The sequence below is a fragment of the Siphateles boraxobius genome, unplaced genomic scaffold, assembly GCF_051911475.1.
Source record: "Siphateles boraxobius isolate OS27281-9 unplaced genomic scaffold, OSU_SipBor_1 55, whole genome shotgun sequence".
NCBI lineage: Eukaryota > Metazoa > Chordata > Actinopteri > Cypriniformes > Leuciscidae > Siphateles > Siphateles boraxobius.
Window position 1 is genome coordinate 1,217,501 of NW_027509181.1, and position 20,000 is coordinate 1,237,500.

At 32.6% G+C, this 20,000-nt stretch overlaps 2 long non-coding RNA genes across 2 annotated transcripts in view; both read right to left on the bottom strand.

Annotated features, from left to right (window-relative positions):
- Nucleotides 1–766, bottom strand: part of LOC143714609 (uncharacterized) — a 9,244-nt gene extending 8,478 nt beyond the window's left edge. Inside the window, exon 1 of the long non-coding RNA XR_013195568.1 lies at nucleotides 694–766. This is a non-coding gene — a long non-coding RNA (uncharacterized LOC143714609). The remainder of the gene's footprint in view (nucleotides 1–693) is intronic.
- The window catches only part of LOC143714605 (uncharacterized), a 35,534-nt gene that overhangs the window by 9,700 nt on the left and 5,834 nt on the right, over nucleotides 1–20,000 (bottom strand). The gene's annotated exons all lie outside the window — the stretch shown is intronic.

Here is a 20,000-nt window from a genome sequence, read left to right on the forward strand (position 1 = left end):
TTAAACTAATAAACTCTAAACTCATAAACTCTAAATTCATAAACTCATACTCTTATAAACTCTCATAAACTATTAAACTCATAAATTAATAAACTGGACACTTACTCATTTAAACTTATAAAATCTAAACTCATAAATTAATAAACTCTGAACTCTTACTCATTTAAACTTATAATCTCATAAATTTATACACTTTTAAACTCATAAACATATAAACTCATAAACTCGTACACTTATAAACTCATGAATTCATTCACTTATGAACTCATGAATTCATACACTTATGAACTCGTAAATTCATACACTTATCAACTCAAACTCATAAATTAATAAACTCTCAACTCTTACTAATTTAAACTTAAATTCTAAACTCATACACTTATGAACTCATGAATTCATACACTTATGAACACAATCTTTCTATCTCTCTTTCTTTCTTTCTCTCTTTCTTTCTAAATAATCTTTCTATCTTTCTTTCTTTCTAACTAATCTTTCTTTCTAACTAATCTTTCTATCTTTCTTTCTTTCTTTCTTTCTAACTAATTTTACTTTCTATCTTTCTTTCTTTCTAACTAATCTTTCTTTCTTTCTAACTAATCTTTCTATCTTTCTTTCTATCTCTCTTTCTAATCTTTCTTTCTAACTAATCTTTCTTTCTTTCTTTCTCTTCTAACTAATCTATTTCTTTCTAACTAATCTTTCTTTCTTTCTTTCTAACTAATCTTTCTATCTTTCTTTCTTTCTTTCTTTCTAATCTTTCTTTCAATCTTTCTTTTTTTCTTTCTTTCTAACTAATCTTACTTTCTAACTTTCTTTCATTCTAACTAATCTTTCTTTCTAACTAATCTACCCTAGCAACACCATAGCAACCACCCAAAATACCCTAGAACACCCTAGCAACACCCTAGCAACCACCAGAACACCCTAGCAACTGCATAGCAACCACCCAGAACACCATAGCAACCACCCAAAATACCTTAAATCACCCTAGCAACACCATAGCAACCACCCAAAATACCCTAGAACACCCTAGCAACACCCTAGCAACCACCAGAACACCCTAGCAATTGCCTAGCAACCACCAAGAACACCCTAGCAACCACCCAAAATACCTTAAATCACCCTAGCAACACCATAGCAACCACCCAAAATACCCTAGAACACCCTAGCAACACCCTAGCAACCACCAGAACACCCTAGCAACTGCCTAGCAACCACCCAGAACACCCTAGCAACCACCCAAAATACCTTAAATCACCCTAGCAACACCATAGCAACCACCCAAAATACCCTAGAACACCCTAGCAACACCCTAGCAGCCACCAGAACACCCTAGCAACTGCCTAGCAACCCCAGAACACCCTAGCAACTGCCTAGCAACCACCCAGAACACCATAGCAACCACCCAAAATACCTTACAACACCTTAGCAACACCATAGCAACCACCCAGAACACCATGGCAACCATCCAAAATACCTTAAAACACCCTAGCAACACCATAGCAACCACCCAAAATACCGTAGAACACCCAAGCAACACCATAGCAACCATCCAAAACACCCTAGCATCCACCTAAAATACCTTAGCAACCGCCAGGCAACCACCCAGAACACCTTAGCAACCCACTAGAAACACCCTAGCAACTTTAAATTACTTCAAACTATACTTCAAACTTTAAACTACTTTAAACTTTAAACCATTAAAACTTTAAACTTTAAACTTTAAACTACTTTAAACTTTAAACTAATTTCAACTTCAAACTACTTTAAAATTTAAACTAATTTAAACTTTAAACTAATTTAAACTTCTTCAAACTTATTGGTCCAAACTTTCACAAGCCAACTTAAAGTTTGTCTCGACGAACTTTTTCTAGTTATTATTATTCTTCTTACTAAAAATTTACAACTCTAACTCCTCCTAGAGCTTTAACTCTACATACTCCAAACTCGGCTCAGACACTCAAACTGTTCTGACTCGGTGTGCTATATCTTTTCTAACTGATCGGACTTACGGTTTTCCTAAAAATGACGATCAAACTCGGAAAAAATCCCATTGACTTAACATGGCGGAATGTTCAGATTTTCAAACTCCCCAACTGTCAAAAATTCAAATCTAAACTCCTTGAAGCCCTAGACTGAATCAAACTGCCATTCTATATACTATGAGCCATTGAGACTCATTAAGTTGGCTTGTGAAAGCCAACTTACTGAAATCCTATTTAAACTTATTATTAAGTTGGCTTGTGAAAGCCAACTTACTGAAATCCTATTTAAACTTATTATTATTCTTTTTCTTCTTCTTTTTCTTAACCAAAATTTTCTGACTGCTACTCCTCCTAGAGCTTTAACTCTACAAACTCCAAACTCGGGTCAGACCTTCAGACTGTTCTGACTTAGTGTGCTATATCTTTTCAGACTGATTTGACTTTCAGATTTCTTAAAAATTAATATTAAAAATCATAAAAATCCCATTGACTTTCATTGCAACAGTTCAAATTGAGCCAAGGCTACGGTGGCCCAGCAGTGTACAACACAAAAACTCAAATCTAAACTCCCTGAAGCCCAAGACTCAATTAAACTACCATTCTATATGTACTAATGAACTTATCTATCTATCTATCTATCTATCTATCTATCTATCTATCTATCTATCTATCTATCTATCTATCTATCTATCTATCCATCTATCTATCTCTTTCTATCTATCTATCTATCTATCTATCTATCTATCTATCTATCTATCTATCTATCTATCTATCTATCCATCTATCCATCTATCCATCTATCTATCTATCTATCTATCTATCTATCTATCTATCCATCTATCTATCTCTTTCTATCTATCTATCTATCTATCTATCTATCTATCTATCTATCTATCTATCTATCTATCTATCTATCTATCTATCTAATCTATCTTTCTTTCTTACTAACTAATCTATCTTTCTTTCTTTCTTTCTAACTAATCTTTCATCTTTCTTTCTTTATTTCTTTCTTTCTTTCTAACTAATCTTTCTTCTTTCTTTCTTTCTTTCTAACTAATCTTTCTTCTTTCTTTCTAACTAATCTTTCTTCTTTCTTTCTGTCTTTCTTTCTTTCTAACTAATCTATCTTTCTTTCTTTCTAACTAATCTTTCTTCTTTCTTTCTTTCTTTCTTTCTTTCTTTCTAACTAATCTATCTTTCTTTCTTTCTAACTAATCTTTCTTCTTTCTTTCTTTCTTTCTTTCTAACTAATCTTTCTTCTTTCTTTCTTTCTTTCTTTCTTTCTTTCTTTCTAACTAATCTATCTTTCTTTCTTTCTAACTAATCTTTCTTCTTTCTTTCTTTCTTTCTAACTAATCTTTCTTCTTTCTTTCTAACTAATCTTTCTTCTTTCTTTCTGTCTTTCTTTCTTTCTAACTAATCTATCTTTCTTTCTTTCTAACTAATCTTTCTTCTTTCTTTCTTTCTTTCTTTCTTTCTTTCTGTCTTTCTTTCTTTCTAACTAATCTATCTTTCTTTCTTTCTAACTAATCTTTCTTCTTTCTTTCTTTCTTTCTTTCTTTCTTTCTTTCTTTCTTTCTTTTCTAACTAATCTATTTCTTTCTAACTAATCTTTCTTTCTTTCTTTCTAACTAATCTTTCTATCTTTCTTTCTTTCTTTCTTTCTAATCTTTCTTTCAATCTTTCTTTTTTTCTTTCTTTCTAACTAATCTTACTTTCTAACTTTCTTTCATTCTAACTAATCTTTCTTTCTAACTAATCTACCCTAGCAACACCATAGCAACCACCCAAAATACCCTAGAACACCCTAGCAACACCCTAGCACCCACCAGAACACCCTAGCAACTGCATAGCAACCACCCAGAACACCCTAGCAACCACCCAAAATACCTTAAATCACCCTAGCAACACCATAGCAACCACCCAAAATACCCTAGAACACCCTAGCAACATCCTAGCAACCACCAGAACACCCTAGCAATTGCCTAGCAACCACCCAGAACACCCTAGCAACCACCCAAAATACCTTAAATCACCCTAGCAACACCATAGCAACCACCCAAAATACCCTAGAACACCCTAGCAACACCCTAGCAACCACCAGAACACCCTAGCAACTGCCTAGCAACCACCCAGAACACCCTAGCAACCACCCAAAATACCTTAAATCACCCTAGCAACACCATAGCAACCACCCAAAATACCCTAGAACACCCTAGCAACACCCTAGCAACCACCAGAACACCCTAGCAACTGCCTAGCAACCCCAGAACACCCTAGCAACTGCCTAGCAACCACCCAGAACACCATAGCAACCACCCAAAATACCTTACAACACCTTAGCAACACCATAGCAACCACCCAGAACACCATGGCAACCATCCAAAATACCTTAAAACACCCTAGCAACACCATAGCAACCACCCAAAATACCGTAGAACACCCAAGCAACACCATAGCAACCATCCAAAACACCCTAGCATCCACCTAAAATACCTTAGCAACCGCCAGGCAACCACCCAGAACACCTTAGCAACCCACTAGAAACACCCTAGCAACTTTAAATTACTTCAAACTATACTTCAAACTTTGAACTACTTTAAACTTTAAACCATTAAAACTTTAAACTTTAAACTTTAAACTACTTTAAACTTTAAACTATTTTCAACTTCAAACTACTTTAAAATTTAAACTAATTTAAACTTTAAACTAATTTAAACTTCTTCAAACTTATTGGTCCAAACTTTCACAAGCCAACTTAAAGTTTGTCTCGACGAACTTTTTCTAGTTATTATTATTCTTCTTACTAAAAATTTACAACTCTAACTCCTCCTAGAGCTTTAACTCTACATACTCCAAACTCGGCTCAGACACTCAAACTGTTCTGACTCGGTGTGCTATATCTTTTCTAACTGATCGGACTTACGGTTTTCCTAAAAATGACGATCAAACTCGGAAAAAATCCCATTGACTTAACATGGCGGAATGTTCAGATTTTCAAACTCCCCAACTGTCAAAAATTCAAATCTAAACTCCTTGAAGCCCTAGACTGAATCAAACTGCCATTCTATATACTATGAGCCATTGAGACTCATTAAGTTGGCTTGTGAAAGCCAACTTACTGAAATCCTATTTAAACTTATTATTAAGTTGGCTTGTGAAAGCCAACTTACTGAAATCCTATTTAAACTTATTATTATTCTTTTTCTTCTTCTTTTTCTTAACCAAAATTTTCTGACTGCTACTCCTCCTAGAGCTTTAACTCTACAAACTCCAAACTCGGGTCAGACCTTCAGAGTGTTCTGACTTAGTGTGCTATATCTTTTCAGACTGATTTGACTTTCAGATTTCTTAAAAATTAATATTAAAAATCATAAAAATCCCATTGACTTTCATTGCAACAGTTCAAATTGAGCCAAGGCTACGGTGGCCCAGCAGTGTACAACACAAAAACTCAAATCTAAACTCCCTGAAGCCCAAGACTCAATTAAACTACCATTCTATATGTACTAATGAACTTATCTATCTATCTATCTATCTATCTATCTATCTATCTATCTATCTATCTATCTATCTATCTATCTATCTATCTATCTATCTATCTATCTATCCATCTATCTCTTTCTATCTATCTATCTATCTATCTATCTATCTATCTATCTATCCATCTATCCATCTATCCATCTATCTATCTATCTATCTATCTATCTATCTATCTATCTATCTATCTATCTATCTATCTATCTATCTCTTTCTATCTATCTATCTATCTATCTATCTATCTATCTATCTATCTATCTAATCTATCTTTCTTTCTTACTAACTAATCTATCTTTCTTTCTTTCTTTCTAACTAATCTTTCTTCTTTCTTTCTTTCTTTCTAACTAATCTTTCTTCTTTCTTTCTAACTAATCTTTCTTCTTTCTTTCTGTCTTTCTTTCTTTCTAACTAATATTTCTTTTTTCTTTTTTTCTTACTAACTAATCTATCTTTCTTTCTTTCTAACTAATCTTTCTTCTTTCTTTCTTTCTTTCTTTCTTTCTTTCTTTCTAACTAATATTTCTTCTTTCTTTCTTTCTAACTAATCTTTCTTCTTTCTAACTAATCTTTCTTCTTTCTTTCTAACTAATCTTTCTTTCTTTCTAACTAATCTTTCTTTCTTTCTAACTAATCTTTCTTCTTTCTTTCTTTCTTTCTTTCTTTCTAAATAATCTTTCTTCTTTCTTTCTTTCTTTCTAACTAATCTTTCTTCTTTCTTTCTTTCTTTCTTTCTTTCTTTCTTTCTTTCTTTCTTTCTTTCTTTCTTTTTCTTTCTTTCTTTCTAACTAATCTTTCTTCTTTCTTTCTTTCTTTCTAACTAATCTTTCTTCTTTCTTTCTTTCTTTCTTTCTAACTAATCTTTCTTTCTTTCTTTCTTTCTAACTAATCTTTCTTTCTTTCTTTCTTTCTTTCTTTCTTTCTTTCTTTCTAACTAATATTTCTTCTTTCTTTCTTTCTAACTAATATTTCTTCTTTCTAACTAATCTTTCTTCTTTCTTTCTAACTAATCTTTCTTTCTTTCTAACTAATCTTTCTTTCTTTCTAACTAATCTTTCTTCTTTCTTTCTTTCTTTCTAACTAATATTTCTTCTTTCTTTCTTTCTTTCTTTCTAACTAATCTTTCTTTCTAACTAATTCTTTCTTTCTTTCTTTCTAACTAATCTTTCTTCTTTCTTTCTTTCTTTCTAACTAATATTTCTTCTTTCTTTCTTTCTTTCTTTCTTTCTAACTAATCTTTCTTCTTTCTTTCTTTCTTTCTTTCTTTCTTTCTTTCTTTCTTTCTTTCTTTCTTTCTTTCTAACTAATATTTCTTCTTTCTTTCTTTCTTTCTAACTAATATTTCTTCTTTCTTTATTTCTTTCTTTCTTTCTAACTAATCTTTCTTCTTTCTTTCTAACTAATCTTTCTTTCTTTCTTTCTTTCTAACTAATCTTTCTTTCTAACTAATTCTTTCTTTCTTTCTTTCTTTCTAACTAATCTTTCTTCTTTCTTTCTTTCTTTCTTTCTTTCTTTCTTTCTTTCTTTCTTTCTTTCTTTCTTTCTTTCTAACTAATCTTTCTTCTTTCTTTCTTTCTTTCTAACTAATCTTTCTTTCTAACTAATTCTTTCTTTCTTTCTTTCTAACTAATCTTTCTTCTTTCTTTCTTTCTTTCTTTCTTTCTTTCTTTCTTTCTTTCTTTCTAACTAATCTTTCTTTCTTATTTAATTCTTTCTTTCTTTCTTTCTAACTAATCTTTCTTCTTTCTTTCTTTCTAGCTAATCTTTCTTCTTTCTTTCTAACTAATCTTTCTTCTTTCTTTCTTTCTTTCTAACTAATCTTTCTTCTTTCTTTCTTTCTTTCTTTCTTTCTAACTCATCTTTCTTTCTTTCTTTCTTTTTCTTTCTTTCTTTCTAACTAATCTTTCTTCTTTCTTTCTTTCTTTCTTTCTAACTAATCTTTCTTCTTTCTTTCTTTCTTTCTAACTAATCTTTCTTTCTAACTAATTCTTTCTTTCTTTCTAACTAATCTTTCTTCTTTCTTCTTTCTTTCTTTCTTTCTTTCTTTCTAACTTATCTTTCTTTCTTTCATTCTAACTAATCTTTCTTATTTCTTTCTTTCTTTCTAGCTAATCTTTCTTCTTTCTTTCTAACTAATCTTTCTTCTTTCTTTCTTCTTTCTTTCTTTCTAACTAATCTTTCTTTCTAACTAATTCTTTCTTTCTTTCTTTCTAACTAATCTTTCTTTCTTTCTTTCTTTCTAACTAATCTTTCTTCTTTCTTTCTTTCTTTCTTTCTAGCTAATCTTTCTTCTTTCTTTCTAACTAATCTTTCTTCTTTCTTTCTTTCTTTCTAACTAATCTTTCTTATTTCTTTCTTTCTTTCTTTCTTTCTAACTAATCTTTCTTCTTTCTTTCTTTCTTTCTTTCTTTCTAACTAATCTTTCTTCTTTCTTTCTTGCTTTCTTTCTTTTTCTTTCTTTCTTTCTAACTAATCTTTCTTCTTTCTTTCTTTCTTTCTAACTAATCTTTCTTCTTTCTTTCTTTCTTTCTAACTAATCTTTCTTCTTTCTTTCTTTCTTTCTTTCTTTCTTTCTACCTAATCTTTCTTTCTAACCTCTCTATCTTTCTTTCTTTCTAACTAATCTTTATTTATTTCTAATTAATCTTTCATACTTTCTAACTATTCTTTCTTTCTTTCTAACTAATCTTTTTCATGAATTTGAACTTATGAACTCATGAATTTATACAATTGTGAATTTTCCTAAATTCATACACTTATGAACTTTTAAATTCATAAATAGTTCACCATAGCAACCACCCAGAACACCCTAGCAACCACCCAAAATACCTTACAACACCCTAGCAACACCATAGTAACCACCCAGAACACCCTAGCAACTGCCTAGCAACCACCCAAAACACCCTAGCAACCACCCAGAACACATTAAAACACCCTAGCAACACCATAGCAACCACCCAGAACACCCTAGCAATCGCCTAGCAACCACACAGAACACCCTAGCAACCATCCAGAACACCCTAGCAATTGCCTAGCAACCACCCAAAATACCTTACAACACCATAGCAACCACACAAACTACCATAGAACACCCTAGCAACACCATAGCAACCACCCAAAACACCACAGCAACTGCCTAGCAACGACCCAAAATACCTTAAAACACCCTTGCAACACCATAGCAACCACCCAAAATAGCCTAGAACACCATAGCAACCACCAAGAACACCATAGAACACCCAAGCAACCATCTAGAACACCCTAGCAACCGCCTAGCAACTACCCAGAACACCCTAGCAACTGCCTAGCAACTACCCAGAACAACTTAAAACACCCTAGCAACACCATAGCAACCACCCAGAACACCCTAGCAACCAACCAAAATACCTCAAAACACCCTAGCAACACCATAGCAACCACCCAAAATAGCCTAGAACACCCTAGCAACACCATAGCAACCACCCAGAACACCCTAGCAACCACCCAAAATACCTTTAAACACCCTAGCAACACCCTAACAACCACCCAAAATAGCCTCAAGCACACTAGGAACACCATAGCAACCCCCAGAACACCCTAGCAACTGCCTAGCAACCTCTCAGAATGCCCTAGCAACCACCTAAAATACCTTAAAACACCCTAGCAACACCCTAGCAACCAAGCAAAATACTCTAGAACACCATAGCAACACCATAGCAACCACCCAAAATACCTTACAACACCCTAGCAACTGCCTAGCAACCACCTAGAACACCCTAGCAACCACCCAAAATGCCTTACCAACCACCCAGCAACCACCAGAACACCTTGGCAGCCCACTAGAAACACCCTAGCAACCTTAAATTACTTTAAACTACTTTAAACTTTAAACTATTTACAACTTTAAACTAAGTTAAACTACTTTAAACTATTTTAAACTTTAAACTAATTTAAACTTTAAAATAATTTAAACTTCAAACTACTTTAAAATTCAAACTAATTTAAACTTCAAACTACTTTAAACTTCTTCAAACTTTCTGGTCAAAACGTCAAACTACTTTAAAATTCAAACTAATTTAAACTTCAAACTACTTTAAACTTCTTTAAACTTTCTGGTCCAAACTTTCACAAGCCAACTTAAAGTTTGTCTCGACGAACTTTTTCTAGTTATTCTTTTTCTTCTTCTTTTTCTTAACCAAAATTTTCTGACTGCTACTCCTCCTAGAGCTTTAACTCTACAAACTCCAAACTCGGGTCAGACCTTCAGACTGTTCTGACTTAGTGTGCTATATCTTTTCAGACTGATTTGACTTTCAGATTTCTTAAAAATTAATATTAAAAATCATAAAAATCCCATTGACTTTCATTGCAACAGTTCAAATTGAGCCAAGGCTACGGTGGCCCAGCAGTGTACAACACAAAAACTCAAATCTAAACTCCCTGAAGCCCAAGACTCAATTAAACTACCATTCTATATGTACTAATGAACTTATCTATCTATCTATCTATCTATCTATCTATCTATCTATCTATCTATCTATCTATCTATCTATCTATCTATCTATCTATCTATCTATCTATCCATCTATCTATCTCTTTCTATCTATCTATCTATCTATCTATCCATCTATCCATCTATCTATCTATCTATCTATCTATCTATCTATTGTAGAAGATTTTATTATTTAGAAAACAAGTAATTTTGCTATATATTTGGACACAATTAGTTCTTCTGTCTGTGACTTTGGATTTCCTCTGTGTATGTGAAAGACCTTGAATGGAATGTTGTATGCAGCAGAAAATTCTATTCTGAGAAGTCACATGGTAAAAGACCTTTACCCAAAACTATCTATAGGGTGTGTTACCTTCTTTGGAAGAGGAAGTATGTATATAACTCTGAACAAAAATGTACTCGGGAGCGCACTGGAAGGCCAGAGGGCCAGAGAGCGTTAGAGCGCCGTTCTATGGAACGGGACGGCGTTCGAAAATAAAGTCTAATTATTTCTGGCATCAAAGATCTCTGCGAAGTTATTTTTCAGAAAGATTGAAAACCACAACATTTGGCGCCCGAACAGGGACTTGGGTTTTGAAGCAGAAGGAACCACGAAAGGCGACTCTGGTGACCGACACAGACAACAGTGGCCACTGTACTTTGAGGTGAGCAATTTTTGCTTTTGAAAAAGTATGTGTTGTCACCAGTGAGCCAGAGTGGTAAGACCCTTTAAAAATGCTTCTCCAAGTTTAAAGAACTAAAAAATTGAAAAGAGGATCTTTGATTCTAGAAATAAGTGTCTATTGTTGTTGATGATGTCAAGTAATGTGTTAAAGCGCGGTGGAGCTCCCATTAGTGTTTGCCAGTATTTATATAATCTGATGTAGATTGTATGAATATTGGTACTGCTGATGTGCCGCTAAAGGTTTTGTCATACGTATGTAAGAATCTGTGTTTGCTAAATCAAGAGGGCCTGGATGGATGATTAGCAAGAGTTTGAGTTTATTGGTAAAGGTTACCAACTTATTGTAGATTTTAATGGTATTGGGTATCATTAAGTATACTGGTAAAGGTTACCAGAACTCTGTGTTTCTTATTAAGAGGGCCTCGACGGATAATAAGATGTACACAGAGGATTATAAGTACTGATAAGATATCAGTGTTGATCTGTGTTTACTTGTAAGTGGGCCTGGACGGATACAAGTATAGCATGCGTACAGATCAAGGTTAACTTCCGGTTACCGTTTTGTTAAAGATTTAGCAAAAGTCTGCTCGGGGAAGTTATGCTTGGCTTAACAGTTACCGCCTCGACTAGCGAGGGACTGCTCGGGTTAAGTTAAATCCTATGGAATAGGGGAATTAGAAGTTTAGCTTATGGTTACCGCATTGTTATAGGAATGACAATGGACTGCTCGGGTAAGCTAAATTGAATCGCAGAGGTCTGTGATAGTTTAAAGTTATTCAGTGAAGTATTGTTTGTAAAAACAGTGAGAAACACTGTGAGTAGAATATAGCTCTGTGTGTGTATGTAGGATCCTGTCCTGTGTGTCTGCTTGACTGTGACTGTGGTTAAAAATAGGTGACAAGGAATGTGTGAATGTGCTTCAGAGACAAGTAATGTATAAATGAGTATTAAAAGTAAAGGAAATAGTAAAAGAAAACAATTGTTTCAAGATATTAGTCTTGCAGATTATTGTAGTATAAATAAGTTAAAGTATAAAATATATATTAATAAATGGACTGATATATATATTAATGGATAAATAAATAAAAATGCACATGCTTAATATATTCTATCTTATATCTGAAGACGTCTAAAATTTGTATCTCATTATCCCTGAAGACAAAGTGAGAGAAAAATGATTCTATTGTAGATAATTAAGTTTGTGCTAAGGAAAAAATAACTTGTGCAGTGTGCTAAAAGTGAACAAGATTGAGTGACAAAGTTTCAACAGTCATAAATAATTTACAGCAATCTTAGAATTGTAGTAAATGGGAATTGTTGGGAATGGGTGAGGAAAAGTTTATTCACCATGTTAGATTATTTTGAGCACAGCATGCAAATATGTGACCAGTCACGGAAACTAGGGACACAAGTCGGTTCTGGGGCATTTTGAGTTATTCATAGATTCTGAGAGTGTAATATCCAAGCTTGCCAACGATGTGTAACATGTGGAAATCTGATAATATTTGGAGAAGTTGTGGCCATTTTAAAGTAGGCACTTAAAAAAGCTCAAAGAGGAGAAAACGAGCTCTAAAAGATTGTGCAGTTCTCACCTGTCTCTGCTGCTGGGGGTGACAATAGGGCTCATTTACATCTCATTTACATAAGCCATACCCCCTGTAAAGCTCCTCCATGTGCTTTACAGCTTTTTTTACACTTCGAATGAGTGCACTTCTGCCGCACTAGGCGAAAAACAATTGTGCTGCCCCTCTATTTGCAACGTACCAGCAACAACACACAAAGACCAATAATGCCATATAGCCTGCATATAACGCGAAACCAGCAACAACACATAAAGACCAATATGCCATATACATATAACGCAAAACCAGCAACAACACACAAATACCAATATGCCATATAGCCTGCATATAACGCAAAACCAGCAACAACACACAAAGGCCAATATGCCATATACATACAGTATAACGCAAAACCAGCAACAACACACAAAGACCAATATGCCATATACATATAACGCAAAACCAACAACAACAAACAAAGACCAATAAGCCATAGGCCTACATATAGCGCAAATAGTACGCAACGCTCGTGTGCCCAAAATGTTATTATAGTTGAAGGCTGATTTTATGATAGGGAAAATTATTTAATTGTATTATACTCAGAAAATCAAAAGTTAGATTATTGCTGATATTGCAATGAAGAAATAGCTTGCTTTTTCCTGCAACAAAAAAACTTGCTTTACTAAAAACAGAATGGGAGAACTGCTGTTGTCAACCAGTGATTATTATATAGTAAAAAAGAACTAGGAAAAAGATGGTTAAAAGTGGAATTTAGATAAAGAGCTAATAGCTCAGGAACAAATATTTATAAAGACTAATTTGATCTATGCAGCTCTCTGAGTGTTCAAGTTTCAGATGGCTTCAGTGTCGAATGGAAGAGGTGAAAGGTCAAAGACGACTGCAGAGAGAAGAAGAAGAGAGGGTGAGGGGCTTTCAGCTCCCCTTCTAAAGATGACCACTCTCTGGAAAACTCAGCATGGAGAAAGACTGATTTAATGCTGGAAAAGGTGAAACTTTCACTATTTCACTGGAGACTTTTTCCTGAGGACAAGAGGAAAATCCTGAGATGCAAAGCTGTGGCAAAATCTATCAAAGCCCAAACTGAGAAGGGGCAGAGAAACAACAGAGCCTATATTCCAGTTTACACCAAGCCTTGAGTGACAGCTAGGCTGACGACACATGCAGAGCGACAGCCATGAAGCTTTAACAGACTGATAATCTAAAAACAGAAGAACTGACCGAAACCCTTCCCTTACGGGCAACACAGGTGTGGCAACTTCAATGATCACTCTAGAGACTGCTTCAAATTTAGTTATTATATTAACTTTATTCATTCTGATTATTCACTGGTCTCATAAGCAATTCTTTATATTCTCTGCTAAACTAACCCTCTTTGCTTTTCCAGTAGGTTCAAGTCCAGCCATATAAAAAAGAAAGAGAATACACTGAAAGAGAGAAGTGGGTGCTCAACTCACCAAATAGTTCAAACTGAGGCTGGATTTGGTATAGTGAGGGCTATTATATTAAACAATTATAGGGCTAAAAGCATGAAAAATTATTCTGTAGCAAAGAAAAAGATAGACGCAAAATGTCAAAGAATTATTATTATTGTTTGCAAAACAATGATACTGGTCACTCCATTTTGTTTTGGTAAGTTTTTAGAGATATAGATTGGAGAAAATTACTCCAAAAGTCCAAAATTATGAAATCGCAAAAAATGCTGTCAAAACTGGGATAATGAGATGGAAATGTTGTTGGCCATGGATCCAAGATTATGCAGAGATCTCCAATTTCTTAAAGCAGCTCATGAGCAAAAAAAAAAAAAGAATAGGAAAAATCAGAAAAACAAATGACAAAATGTATTTGAAAAATTACAATGGCAGGCTTATTATTCTAAAATACTTAGTCTATTAGAATTTGTAAAAAGAAAAAAAGGATTATAACAACGGTGTTAAACTAAACCTTATGATCATTGACACTTCTCAGTAGTGTTTGACATAGCTGTGTTGACCTGATCAACCCTTGGCTAAAATTATAGAATGCCACATTTAGAGCACAACCTGCAAGAGTGTATGCTGGCCAGTGTGTGTGTGAGAGAGACACTGAGTGTGAATGAGTGAGAGATGGTGTTTGAAGAAACACTAAGGCAAATCAATTATTTTGCAAATACAGCTGTATTTAAAATGTAACATGTGGGCCCACAGGGCAAATTCTGCCCAATAAAATAATGACCATGGATGCATTTGGTTAAATTTCCTGGTCAGGAACTGAAGTAACAATATGAAAAAACAAAGAATGAAAAGAGAAAAATAAAAAGAGAAAAAACAGTGCCACATTTGCGCAGCGCATAACATTTCTGACTTTCTTTGCAGCATAACACGTCTGCCTTTCTTTTCAGCATATCGTGATGGAGCTGATCTTTGTCAAGAGTATGAAATATTGTCTTGTAACTTTTGTCAAAGTGGGTTGAGTATTGTCCAAGATGCCTAAGAAATAGTGGGTTGATAGTGGAACTCAAGACAAAGAGATAACTGAGTTGAATTGACTAATTTTAAGAGTACATTGGAAATTTATTGTGAGAAAAATGCAAAAAGTTGCAAATAATGATCAAAAGTCAAATTTATGAAAAACAAATGGGAATATATGGATTAAAGTCCTGCTGTTAATGAAAGCAGAAATGACACCACTCAGCCCACATGACCTTTCTACAGGTAACATCGAGAAGGACAATGGGACAGATGAGCAGATGATTGAAATCACATGTTGTTGTCACTAACAAAAATAATTAAGCTTTAATTTACAGATAGCAGCAGCTCGATTCCAGGAAGGATTCTGGAACAAGTCTAACAAAAAGAACCAGTAACTGTGCTTTGTAATTTCAGAGGAAGTGATCAACAGAGTGACATTTGAGTCCATGCCTCTCAACTTAAAATACACCAACTGACTTCAGCAACCCCCACAACTGAAGCGAGGGATCAAGGACATGCTGACAATGAGAGAAAGAGTCCATTGCAACGAACGACTCACAGGAGACACCCTGGTGAAAGATGTAATGATTGATGACAAGGTTAACAGAATGATCAAATCATGAATAGAAGAAAAGACAAACTTAACCAGAAACACAGGAATGAGAAGAACTGTGCAAAAGAGAGACTCAACAGAGATGAGTACAAGCTCAAACAATAGTCAACATCAACCAACTTTCCTATGATTGGATGTTCAGCCCTTGAATAGATTCAGTAGCAACTTAATAATAACCCCACCATAACAAAAATGATTGAAAGTAAAAATATATTAAAGCAACATAGAAAACAATGATAATGAAAAAAAGAAAAGAAACTAAAATAATGTTATATTTAAGAAATTGATATAGCATAGTGGGAATTAAGACAATGCATGAAGGAAAAAATTAGAACTAAAAAGAACTTTTAAATAAATCTTAATGGGTACTCATTTGCAATTGGGCAATACAAGGGTATACTTAATTAATTTGAGGCTACAGTTGAAATTAAAGCAAGTATTAACAAATATTAAATTTTAATTTTAATTGATAAGAATACATTTTGATTCAATATACAATTGATTAGCTAAAATTATATCAAGTAGTGCTTGATAGAAAGTATAGAAAGTTTATAGACTTAGAGGAAGTTATTGAAATCCAATAACAAACAGGCCCTTGTGAACAATCTAAATGGCACCAGAGGGGGGTCAAGAATAGATATTTGGCATTCACATGAAGGACAGATTGTTGAACCAATGAATACTTTCGAATATTCTCAGTCCAGATGCGCAATGGTTTTAAACCAGTGCGCAAAGGGGGGAGTAAGATAAGGAAATTAAAAAGTAAGGTAAGGAAATTAAAAATTAAAATAAAGTTAAAATTAAAGGCATTTTAGATGAAAAGGCATTTTTGCAAAGTTTTGTGAAATTTGTGGCAAAAACAAAGTTAAGAAAAGAACAGCGACAAAAATAGGCCATATGTCAGTATACCAGAAGAACTATTAAAACACTTGGTAATGGATTATATGGACATGATATAGATGGGTAAAAGCAATGAAATCAACAGAGGAGGGCAGGAACAGAAATTAAATTTCTAACAGAGAAGTAATCCTTAGATTGGAAGTCTAAGCAGAAATAACGTCAGATAATGGGTCAACTAAACAGAAGTATTGAAGATTGAAAATAAGTTGCATACGAACACAAGGAAGTTTTAATAATGATTAAGTTATAATGCTAATGGTTTAAAAGGTTGATAGAAAAACTTTTGGATTGTTAGATATAAAGAAAAAGAAATGTACATATAAGGAATATGTAAGAGTGCAAAAAGTTGTTCTCTAGAGTTATTTTTCTTATTGTCTAATGAGTTTAATGAATGACTTTTATGAGATAAATGTAACATTGCTCTGAAGCTTTCTTAGTTAGAGTGATTACATGAGACATAATTAGTTTATTCATGATAGTTTATTTAGAAATTAGTAGAAAAGAAGAAGATGTATTCAGTTTGTCTGACTAGGAGACCTCGATTCTTTTACTTTTTCCATTAAACAAAAAAGAAAGAACAACTAAAAGAAATAAAAATGTATGGAAGAAGATGTTTGGCTCGAGTGCTCCTCCGGAGTGTGGTGGCTTAATCCAGTAATTGGAAAGGAGAATGGGTGACTCAGTTGAGTCACTAGGTAGTATAACTGAGGGAGCTGGATTTTGAAATTACACTCTGGAAAAAAGATAGTGAATGTGAGGCTTAATAAGCCTCAGAGGAGGGAATGTAGAAGATTTTATTATTTAGAAAACAAGTAATTTTGCTATATATTTGGACACAATTATTTCTTCTGTCTGTGACTTTGGATTTCCTCTGTGTATGTGAAAGACCTTGAATGGAATGTTGTATGCAGCAGAAAATTCTATTCTGAGAAGTCACATGGTAAAAGACCTTTACCCAAAACTATCTATAGGGTGTGTTACCTTCTTTGGAAGAGGAAGTATGTATATAACTCTGAACAAAAATGTACTCGGGAGCGCACTGGAAGGCCAGAGGGCCAGAGAGCGTTAGAGCGCCGTTCTATGGAACGGGACGGCGTTCGAAAATAAAGTCTAATTATTTCTGGCATCAAAGATCTCTGCGAAGTTATTTTTCAGAAAGATTGAAAACCACAACACTATCCATCTATCTATCTCTTTCTATCTATCTATCTATCTATCTATCTATCTATCTATCTATCTATCTATCTATCTATCTATCTATCTATCTATCTATCTAATCTATCTTTCTTTCTTACTAACTAATCTATCTTTCTTTCTTTCTTTCTAACTAATCTTTCTTCTTTCTTTCTTTATTTCTTTCTTTCTTTCTAACTAATCTTTCTTCTTTCTTTCTTTCTTTCTAACTAATCTTTCTTCTTTCTTTCTAACTAATCTTTCTTCTTTCTTTCTGTCTTTCTTTCTTTCTAACTAATATTTCTTTTTTCTTTTTTTCTTACTAACTAATCTATCTTTCTTTCTTTCTAACTAATCTTTCTTCTTTCTTTCTTTCTTTCTTTCTAACTAATCTTTCTTCTTTCTTTCTTTCTTTCTTTCTTTCTTTCTTTCTAACTAATATTTCTTCTTTCTTTCTTTCTAACTAATATTTCTTCTTTCTAACTAATCTTTCTTCTTTCTTTCTAACTAATCTTTCTTTCTTTCTAACTAATCTTTCTTTCTTTCTAACTAATCTTTCTTCTTTCTTTCTTTCTTTCTTTCTTTCTAACTAATCTTTCTTCTTTCTTTCTTTCTTTCTAACTAATCTTTCTTCTTTCTTTCTTTCTTTCTTTCTTTCTTTTTCTTTCTTTCTTTCTAACTAATCTTTCTTCTTTCTTTCTTTCTTTCTAACTAATCTTTCTTCTTTCTTTCTTTCTTTCTTTCTAACTAATCTTTCTTTCTTTCTTTCTTTCTAACTAATCTTTCTTTCTTTCTTTCTTTCTTTCTTTCTTTCTTTCTTTCTTTCTTTCTAACTAATCTTTCTTCTTTCTTTCTAACTAATCTTTCTTCTTTCTTTCTAACTAATCTTTCTTCTTTCTTTCTTTCTTTCTTTCTTTCTTTCTTTCTTTCTTTCTTTCTTTCTTTCTTTCTTTCTTTCTAACTAATCTTTCTTCTTTCTTTCTTTCTTTCTTTCTTTCTTTCTTTCTTTCTTTCTTTCTTACTAATCTTTCTTCTTTCTTTCTTTCTTTCTAACTAATCTTTCTTCTTTCTTTCTTTCTTTCTAACTAATCTTTCTTTTTTCTTTCTTTCTTTCTTTCTTTCTTTCTTTCTTTCTTTCTTTCTTTCTAACTAATATTTCTTCTTTCTTTCTTTCTAACTAATATTTCTTCTTTCTAACTAATCTTTCTTCTTTCTTTCTAACTAATCTTTCTTTCTTTCTAACTAATCTTTCTTTCTTTCTAACTAATCTTTCTTCTTTCTTTCTTTCTTTCTTTCTAACTAATCTTTCTTCTTTCTTTCTTTCTTTCTAACTAATCTTTCTTCTTTCTTTCTTTCTTTCTTTCTTTCTTTCTTTTTCTTTCTTTCTTTCTAACTAATCTTTCTTCTTTCTTTCTTTCTTTCTAACTAATCTTTCTTCTTTCTTTCTAACTAATCTTTCTTTCTTTCTTTCTTTCTAACTAATCTTTCTTTCTTTCTTTCTTTCTTTCTTTCTTTCTTTCTTTCTTTCTAACTAATCTTTCTTCTTTCTTTCTAACTAATCTTTCTTCTTTATTTCTAACTAATCTTTCTTCTTTCTTTCTTTCTTTCTTTCTTTCTTTCTTTCTTTCTTTCTAACTAATCTTTCTTCTTTCTTTCTTTCTTTCTTTCTTTCTTTCTTTCTTTCTTTCTTTCTTTCTTTCTTTCTTTCTTACTAATCTTTCTTCTTTCTTTCTAACTAATCTCTCTTTCTTTCTAACTAATCTTTCTTTCTTTCTAACTAATCTTTCTTCTTTCTTTCTTTCTTTCTTTCTTTCTTTCTTTCTTTCTTTCTTTCTTTCTTTCTTTCTTTCTTTCTTTCTTTCTAACTAATCTTTCTTCTTTCTTTCTTTCTTTCTAACTAATCTTTCTTCTTTCTTTCTTTCTTTCTTTCTTTCTTTTTCTTTCTTTCTTTCTAACTAATCTTTCTTCTTTCTTTCTTTCTTTCTAACTAATCTTTCTTCTTTCTTTCTAACTAATCTTTCTTTCTTTCTTTCTTTCTTTCTTTCTAACTAATCTTTCTTTCTTTCTTTCTTTCTTTCTTTCTTTCTTTCTAACTAATCTTTCTTCTTTCTTTCTAACTAATCTTTCTTCTTTATTTCTAACTAATCTTTCTTTCTTTCTTTCTTTCTTTCTTTCTTTCTTTCTTTCTTTCTTTCTTTCTTTCTAACTAATCTTTCTTCTTTCTTTCTTTCTTTCTTTCTTTCTTTCTTTCTTACTAATCTTTCTTCTTTCTTTCTTTCTTTCTTTCTTTCTTTCTAACTAATCTTTCTTCTTTCTTTCTTTCTTTCTAACTAATCTTTCTTTTTTCTTTCTTTCTTTCTTTCTTTCTTTCTTTCTTTCTAACTAATCTTTCTTCTTTCTTTCTTTCTTTCTTTCTTTCTTTCTTTCTTTTTCTTTCTTTCTTTCTAACTAATCTTTCTTCTTTCTTTCTTTCTTTCTTTCTAACTAATCTTTCTTCTTTCTTTCTTTCTTTCTTTCTTTCTTTCTTTCTTTCTTTCTTTCTTTCTTTCTTTCTTTCTTTCTTTCTTTCTAACTATTCTTTCTTCTTTCTTTCTTTCTTTCTTTCT